Consider the following 10,225-nt stretch of genomic DNA (forward strand, 5'->3'; position numbering starts at 1 on the left):
TTAAGCTTTTAAAAAATCAAAAAAAATCCTTGTTATGAAAAAGTTAAAATAAACTGTAAAGAAAAAAGTCTGAGGGACGAGAAAAATCAAAAAGACGGAACCCAAATTAGAATTAAATCAACCACTAATTGAGACCACCGCCCTTTACTTTTAGCAATCGGAAAAACGTTTTATATTGAAGAAAAGATCAAAACACAGTCTAACTCCTGACTCCTATAAGAGTTAGTAACCTAAGACGAAGTCGCAAAATCTGAGTTTAAACAATTCAAAAATAATTAATAATTTGGAAAAAGCTTTATATAGAGACCATTTTCTGTAATTTATTTATCATTTAATTTGGATTTAGGACAAATAACAATCAATGACGTCATCAATTGATAATGAAGAGCTGATAATCTTATCACAATCAACAAAGCACCGGGACACAAATAACGACCGGGACACAGGGAATATAAATGACGACCAGGACACTCAAAGAGAAATTACAGACCGGGGCACCGGAACACAAATGACGACCGGGACTCAGGGAATATAAATGACGACCGCGACACTCAAAGAGAAATTACAGACTGGGATACCGGGACACAAATGACGAACGGGACACAGGGAAACAACAACAACGGGGACGCAGGGAGGCACAGGGGGATATATAAATGACGACGGGGACACAGGGTTCGATTAGCAATCACCATCAACAAAGCTCAAGGGCAATCATTAGAATAATGACTTATAGATCTGAATACAGATTGTTTTTCCCATGGACAATTATATGTTGCATGTTCAAGAGTCGGTAAACCTGACAATCTATTTATATGCACAGACAATGGGACAGCCAAGAATGTCGTATATTCGCAAGTTTTATGTAGTTAAAAATATATATATATATATATATATATATATATATCTTTATTCACAGGTGGGACACAGGGACACAACTACAATGGCGCGAAACGACTTACGCGCGCGGGGGGCTTAGGGGGGGCGCGAAGTGCCCCCACCAACTAGGTGTTGGGGTGGCGCGAAGCGCCACCCCAACAGCTTGTATATCTATATATATAAAAATAAGTTGTCTGTGTGTCGAGTGACGTCATGTTTGTGTGTCGATTGACGTCATATTTGTCGACTGACGAAATTACAGACCGGGACATCGGGACACAAATGACGACCGGGACACCGAGACATCTATATATATAAAAATAAGTTGTCTGTGTGTCGAGTGACGTCACGTTTGTGTGTCGACTGACGTCGTGTTTGTCGACTGACGAAATTACAGACCGGGACATCGGGACACAAATGACGACCGGGAGACCGGGACATAGGGAATATAAATGACGACCGGGACACTCAAAGAGAAAGCGACCGGGACACAAGGAATGTTCGATTAGCAATCACCATCAACAAAGCACCGGGACACAAATGACGACCAGGACACAGGGAATATAAATGACGACCAGGACATAAGTAAAAAAAAACTAGAAAAAGGTAAAAACTACAAAAAAACTAAAAAGAAAAAAAAGAAAAACTAATAAAAAAACTAAAAAAGCTAAAAAATTAAAAAAAAAATAAGAAAAAAATAAAAAAAGGAAAAAATCTGAAAAATAAAGGAGAAAAACAAAACTAAAAAAATAAAAAAAAAACTAAAAAGAAAAAAGGAAAAAAACTAAAAAAAAACTAAAAAAAGAAAAAGCCCAAAAAAACTAAAAAGAAAAAAGGGGAAAAACACAAAAATTTATTTCATCATATACCAATTCAAAAACGAATGTTTATACAGACCGGGACACCGGGACACAAATGACGACCGGAACACAGGAAATATAAATGACGACCGGGACACAGGGACACAACTACAACGGAGATGCCGGGGGGCACAGGGGGATATATAAATGACGACGGGGACACAGGGAATGTTCGATTAGCAATCACAATTAACAAAGCTCTAGGGAAATCATTAGAATCATGAGGTATAACTAAAAAAAACTAAAAAAAGGGTAAAAAACTAAAAAAAAGACCAATTCAAAAACGAATATATATACAGACCGGGACACTGGGACACAAATGACGACCGGGACACAAGGAATATAAATGACGACCGGGACACTCAAAGAGAAATTACAGACTGGGACACCGGGACACAATGACGACCGGGACACAGGGAATATAAATGATGATCCGGACACAGGGACACAACTACAACGGGGGGCACAGGGGGATATATAAATGACGACGGCGACACAGGGAATGGTCGATTAGCAATAACCATCAACAAAGCTCAAGGGCAATCATTAGAATCATGAGGTATAGATCTGAATACGGATTGTTTTCCCATGGACAATTATATGTTGCATGTTTAAGAGTCGGTAAACCTGACAATCTATTTATATGCGCAGACTATGGGACATCGAAGAATGTTGTATATTCGCAAGTTTTGAGTAGTTAAAAACATTATATATATATATATATATATATATATATATATATATATATATATATATATATATATATATATATATTATATATATATATATATATATATATATATATATATATTAAAAATTTTTCGAATTTTAATCCGTATTGGAGTGTTAATAATTCACTGCAGGTGATAGATTCTTTAACAATGGTTTCAGCTAAAAGAATTGAGTCTTTCGATTTTGCGACAATGTATACTAATTTATCACTTAATGTAGTGTTTGATAATTTAAAAACTGTTATCAAGAAATCTTTCCTCTTATCTAATAAAAGGTTCTTAAAAATAGACATTTATAATAAAAAAGCTATATGGACAAATTGCTTTAATACTACAGTGAACTTGAGATGTTACAGCTTGGTTATGATTTTTGAGCAAATTGTGGGAATTCCCATGGGGGGAATGCCAGCCCATTTATAGCTGACTTGTTTTTAAGTCAACTAGAATATAAATATATGATGGATAAGAATAATCCAATTAATTTAAAACATGCTTTGTCAAATAATAAAAGATATTTAGATGATATTTTGGTCTTAAATTGCAAGGATTTCATTGATATTTCTAAAAATATATATCCATCGGAGCTTATTCTTGAGCCTAGTCATGGCGCTGGTCATGAAGATCATTTCTTAGATTTAAATATTAATATTTGTGATAATAATAAATTAAGTTTTAAAATGTATAATAAAACGGATGATTTTGATTTTGAAGTGATTAGTTTCCCATTCCCTGAAAGTAATATACACTCAAATATCACATATTCAGCGTTTTTCTCACAGTTACTTCGTTATGCAAGGATTTGTAGCAATTATATTGATATTAAAAATAGATGTAAAATCTTAAGCCAAAAATTGATATCACGAGGTTTTTCTGCAAATAAATTAACTTGGCAATTTAAAAAATTTAGCTTTCATTATAACGAACTTTTAAATAAATATCAAAAGAATTATCTAGAAATACTTAAAGAAATTTTCAACTAATTTCGGAGGTTCGAGAAATGTTGTCGCAGCGCAATTTATTTTGAATTGTGTTTCTAATTGAGCGGATTTTCTTAAAAATTAGCCACATGGTAAAGATGAATTCTATAATTGTTTAGTTTATTCAGTTTTTTTGCAATGTGTTAATATTTGTGATTTGGTAAAACTTGTAATATTTAGTTTACCTATTGTTGCTAAAGGGAGGGATATATTAACAGGATAAGCTTGTTTTGGTTTTACTTGGTTGTTTTACATTTGCTGGTTTTTTTTTCTTTCATAGGCATGTATTTTGGGGGTGATACCTGACGCGGGGATGCCATGGATATTCTGTGGTAGCCACAACACTGTGCTTGGTAGAGAATTTAGAGTGGCGAAACCCTATATAGGCCAGTGTATTCTCCTGATGAGACCTTATGTTGGGTGTTGCCTCTGAATTATTTGTCGATATTGTTTTTTCTATTATTTGGTAAATGACGACTTGTACTTATTGACGACATGACTGCCTGTCCATGGATTATTCTTTATGGTTGATTGTGTGTGGCTATGCTGTTTGACCTATGTGATTGTATGGATGAGTAGGGTTAAAGCCTCATTCAAGTGCTTGTCTATATTAATCACTAATTTAGGGAAACAGTCTTCCTTTTCTCCTTCTGTCTCTCTCTTTTTTTGTGTGTTTGTGCTGTTGCATTGGTGATTTCTCTTTTCATGATATATATATACACACACATATATATCTATAGGCCTATATATAAAAATAAGTTGTCTGTGTGTGGATCTGTGGATCAGGTGACGTCACCTGAAAAAACTGGATCAGGTGACAAAACTGAAAACTGAAAAAACTAAAAAAAGGCAAAAACTACAAAAAAACTAAAAACTAATAAAAAAAATAAAAAAGCTAAAAAACTAAAAAAACTAAAAAAAGGCAAAAACTACAAAAAAAAACTAAAAACTAATAAAAAAGCTAAAAAACTAAAAAAACTAAAAAAAGGCAAAAACTACAAAAAAAACTAAAAACTAATAAAAAAAATAAAAAAGCTAAAAAACTAAAAAAACTAAAAAAAGGTAAAAAACTAAAAACTAAAAAAAACTAAAAAAAAGGAAAAAACTGAAAAATAAGCTAAAATAAAGGTAAAAACCAATAAAAAACTAAAAAAAAAACTGAAAAAACTAAAAAAAGGCAAAAACTACAAAAAAACTAAAAACTAATAAAAAAAGTAAAAAAGCTAAAAAACTAAAAAAACTAAAAAAACTAAAAAAAGGTAAAAAACTAAAAAAAATAAAAAATAAAAAAAAATAAAAAAAAGTAAAAAACTGAAAAATAAGCTAAAATAAAGGTAAAAACCAATAAAAAACTAAAAAGAAAAAAAGGAAAAAACTAAAAAAAATTTTCATCTAAAAAACTAAAAAAAACTAAAAAAGGTAAAAACTACAAAAAAACTAAAAAGAAAAAAACTAAAAAAAGGCAAAAACTACAAAAAAAACTAAAAACTAATAAAAAAGCTAAAAAACTAAAAAAACTAAAATAAGGCAAAAACTACAAAAAAAACTAAAAACTAATAAAAAAAATAAAAAAGCTAAAAAACTAAAAAAGGTAAAAAACTAAAAAAACTAAAAACTAAAAAAAACTAAAAAAAAGGAAAAAACTGAAAAATAAGCTAAAATAAAGGTAAAAACCAATAAAAAACTAAAAAAAAACTGAAAAAACTAAAAAAAGGCAAAAACTACAAAAAAAAACTAAAAACTAATAAAAAAAGTAAAAAAGCTAAAAAACTAAAAAAACTAAAAAAACAAAAAAAAGGTAAAAAACTAAAAAAAATAAAAAAAAAATAAAAAAAAGGAAAAAACTGAAAAATAAGCTAAAATAAAGGTAAAACCAATAAAAAACTAAAAAGAAAAAAGGAAAAAACTAAAAAAAAATTTCATCTAAAAAACTAAAAAAAACTAAAAAAGGTAAAAACTAAAAGAACTAAAAAAAAAAAAAAAAAAAATGACGACACTCAAAGAGAAAGCGACCAGGACAAAAGGAATGTTCGATTAGCAATCAACAAAGCACCGGGACACAGGGAGTATAAATGACGACCAGGACATAAGTAAAAAAAAAAACTAACAAAACTAAAAAGAAGGTAAAAACTACAAAAAAACTAAAAAGAAAAAAAAACTAAAAACTAATAAAAAAACTAAAAAATCTAAAAATCTAAATAAACTAAAAAAGAAAAAAAAAGGAAAAAAATAAAGGAGAAAAACAAAACTAAAAAATGAATGTATATACAGACAAAGACAATGGGACAGCAAAGAATGTTGTATATTCGCAAGTTTTACGTAGTTAAAACCATATATATATATATATATATATATATATATATATATATATATATTCACAGGTGGGACATAGGGACACAACTACAATGGCGCGTAACTATTATGGCGCGTAACGACTTACGCGCGCGGGGGGGCTTGGGGGGGGCGCGAAGCGCCCCCACCAACTAGGTGTTGGGGTGGCGCGAAGCGCCACCCCAACAGCTAGTATATATATATATATATATATATATATATATATATATATATATATATATATATATATATATATATATATATATATATATATATATATATATATATATATCTATATATATAAAAATAAGTTGTCTGTCTGTGTGTCTGTCTGTGGATCAGGTGACGTCATGTTTCTGTGTTGACTGACGTCATGAAATTAGTTGTCGTCATTTTTGCTTTGACGGTGACGTCATTCAAGATATTTAAGACATTTGTTCACGGAAAAATGTTTAATTGTAAAATGACTGAAGAACCTACAATGGCAACAGCCGAGGAAGCTGCTCAAAGAGTTTATGCCAAAAAACTTGCTGCTGATAGAGAAAGTAAGAAAAGAAAGCGTTCCGAGGAATCACAAGAACAGCAAGAAAACAGGCTTGCAGCTGATAGAGAAAGTAAGAAAAGAAAGCTTGCCGGGGAATCACAAGAACAGCAAGAAAACAGGCTTGCGGCTAAAGAACGCAAAACCACGCAGTTAGATGAAAATCCACCTGGACAGCGAGAGTCAAAACATATCAAAACTGAAAATGATAGCGATGATGATTGGCTTGGGGATTTTGACTTGGATAAGGTCATCAATGTCTACCAGATTTAAGTTAAAAAAACAAAGGTTCGTCGATATGTACTTCATAGTGACGCTGAAAAATAAAGAAGAAAAAGAAAACTGAAAAAGGAAAAAAGGTAAAAAACTAAAAAAAAAACTAAAAAGAAAAAACACTCAAAGAGAAATTACAGACCGGGACACAAATGACGACCGAGACAGAGGGAATATAAGTGACGACCGGGAACCTCAAAGAGAAATTACAGACTGGGACACCCGGACACAAATCACGACCGGGACACAGGGAATATAAATGACGACCGGGACACAGGGATTGTTCGAATAGAAATTACAGATGAGCATGTTTTACGTAGTTAAAAACATATATTTATATCTATCTCTATTCACAGGTGGGACACAGGGACACAACTACAATGGCGCGTAACTAATATGGCGCGTAACGACTTACGCCCGCGGGGGGGGCTTGGGGGGGCGCGAAGCGCCCCACCAACTAGGTGTTGGGGTGGCGCGAAGCGCCACCCCAACAGCTAGTATATATATATATATATATATATTATATATATATATTATATATATATATATATATATATATATATATATATATATATATATATATATATATATATATATATATATATATATATATATATATATATATATATATATATATATATATATATATATATATATATATTCACAGATGGGACACAGGGACACAACTACAATGGCGCGTAACTAATATGGTGCGTAACGACTTACTCGCGCGGGGGGGGGGCTTGGGGGTGTTGCGAAGCGCCCCCATCAACTAGGTGTAGGGGTGGCGCAAAGCGCCACCCCAACAGCTAGTATATATATATATAAACAAGTTTTCTGTGTCTTTCGAGTGAAGTCATGTTTGTGTGCCGACTGACGTCATGTTTGTCGACTGACGAAATTACAGACCTGGACATCGGGACACAAATGACGACCGGGACACCGGGACACAGGGAATATAAATGACGACCGGGACACTCAAAGAGAAAATGACCGGGACACAAGGAATGTTCGATTAGCAATCACCATCAACAAAGCACTGGGACACAGATGACGAGCGCGACACAGGGAATATAAATGACGACCAGGACACTCAAAGAGAAATTACAGACCTGGGCACCGGAACACAAATGACGACCGGGACAAAAATGACGACCGGGACACAGGGAATTTAAATGATGACCGCGACACTCAAAGAGAAATTACAGACTGGGACACCGGGACACACATGACGACCAGGACACAGGGAAACAACAACAACGGGGACGCCGGGGGGCACAGAAGGATATATACTTTATCCATATATATTAAAATAAGTTGTATGTCTGTTATGTCTGTTGTACTATGTCTGTTACGCCAGATTATATCTCCTGTATATATAAAAATAAGTTGTATGAATTTTTGTGTTGAGGGTTTAAATGTAAAAACTGGGTATTGCATAAATATTTCGAAATATTTTAACATTAGATTAATGTAATTTGAAAACCTTAAAAATAATACTTAAAATATTGAGGTTTATTATAAATTGTTGAGCTTTAGCAAGCTTGGCACTTGGAGATTTCTCCAACTGTCAATGTTAGAATGAACACTGACAAACTGAAAAACATTGAAAAAGATAGAATGTTACCAAATCCTACAATGGCAGAAGAAACAGCCGAGGAAGCTGCTCAAAGAGTTAATGCCAAAAGGCTTGCGGCTAAAGAACGCAAAACCGTGCAGTTAGATGAATATCAACCTGGACAGCGAGAGTCAAAACGTATCAAAACTTAAAATGATAGCGATGATGATTGGGTTTGAGATTTGACTTGGATAAGGTCATCAATGCCTAACAGATTTTAGTTAAAAAAACAAAGGTTCGGCGATATGCATTTTATTGTGATGCTGAAAAATAAAGAAGAAAAAGAAAACAGAAAAAAGAGAAAACGTAAAAAACTAAAAAATAAACTAATAAGAAAAAAAAAACTAAAAAAACTAAAATATAAAAGAAATTAAAAAAAGAAAAATCTAAAAAGAGAAAACGTAAAAAATAAAAAAAAATAAAAAAGGTAAAAAACTAAAAAGAAAGAAAAACTAAAAAAGCTAAAAAACTAAAAAAAGAAAAAACTAAAAAAAAACTGGGAATTGCACAAATATTTCAATATATTTTTAACAATAGATTAAAGTAATTCGAAAACCTTAGCATGTTTGGCACGTAAAGATTTTTCAAAGTGTCAATGTTAGAATGAACATTGACAAATTGAAGAAAACAAATTAATAAAAAGAAGAAACTAAAAAAAGAAAACCTAAAAAAGAAAATAACTAAGAAAAGGGACACAACTACAATGGCGCGTAACTAATATGGCGCGTAACGACTTACGCGCGCGGGGGGGCTTGAGGGGGCACGAAGTGCCCCCGTCAACTAGGTGTTGGGTTGGCGCGAAGCGCCACCCCAACAGCTAGTATATTTAAATATTAACAGGTGGGACACAGGTACAAAACTACAATGGCACGTAACGACTTACGCGTGCGGGAAGCTTGCGGGGCGTAAAGCACCCCACACCATCTAGGTGTTGGGGTGGCACAAACCACCATCCCAACAGCTAGTGTTGTATATTCGCAAGTTTTACGCAGTTAAAAACATATATATATATACATCTATCTATATTCACAGGTGACACACAGGGACACAACTACAATGGCACGTAACTAATATCTCGCGTAACGACTTACGACTTTGAAACAAATCTGTAGGAATTTCAAAAAACAGCCTGAAATTCTTCGAAAAAGGTGTCAGATCAACTTTAAAATTACACCATTAGAACTCTCATTAAGCGCAATAGCGATTGTACGCTTCATGCTTGCTAAATGTCATTACAATACTGAATTTTGAAAAATTGAACTGTGTTTAATTTCACAGTAATTCTTATCTCTTAGAAACAAAATTGTAATACAGAAAATATATTGCCAATAAAAATTCATCAAAACCGGTATTTGAAAGAAATTAGCTCCACTTAGCTTTTTTTTTACAAGGAATTAGAAGAAAGAGGCATTAGAATGGCCTCTTCTTGTAAAAGTATTTAATTTTATTCAGTAAAGATGAAAAATATCACTATATGCTTAATATCTTCTGTGGCCTCCGTTACAGCCATTTATTGATTGTACTGTTTGCTTTCTTAATCGCCTTATTTGTAATTTTATTGTATTGAGTTATTCGCAAAGTTGTTTTTAATTTTATTCGCAATGTTGTTTTTAATATTATGCATTCCTTGTCCCTTGCGACGCGTTGGATTGAACCGGTGAACTTTCACTTAGAAGGTAGCTCCTTGTCCAGTACGCCATCGCAAGGTGTTTGGTATTTTTGTTGTTGTATAACAAGGATAACTAAAAAATGAAATCTATCTATATAAAATTAATTTGTATGTGTGTTATGTCCGTTACACTATGTATGTTACGCCAGACATATGACGTCTGAAAAATAAGAAGAAAAAGAAAACAAACTAAAATGTAAAAACTGGGAATTGCATAAATATTTCGAAATATTTTGAGAATAGATTAAAGTAATTCGAAAACCTTAAAACAGATACTTAAAATTTGAGGTTTATTATAACTTGTTGAGCTTTAGCAAGCTTAGAACGTAAAGAGGAATTTTTAGTATAG

At 32.6% G+C, this 10,225-nt stretch overlaps 1 long non-coding RNA gene across 1 annotated transcript; it reads left to right on the forward strand.

Annotated features, from left to right (window-relative positions):
• The first annotated feature begins 4,193 nt into the window (after positions 1–4,193).
• Positions 4,194–5,517, forward strand: LOC136035185 (uncharacterized). Its single transcript, XR_010619358.1, has 2 exons — positions 4,194–4,863; positions 5,395–5,517. It is a non-coding gene; the product is annotated as an uncharacterized LOC136035185 (long non-coding RNA).
• Positions 5,518–10,225: the final 4,708 nt, after the last annotated feature.

This window comes from Artemia franciscana, chromosome 14 (assembly GCF_032884065.1).
Source record: "Artemia franciscana chromosome 14, ASM3288406v1, whole genome shotgun sequence".
Lineage (NCBI taxonomy): Eukaryota > Metazoa > Arthropoda > Branchiopoda > Anostraca > Artemiidae > Artemia > Artemia franciscana.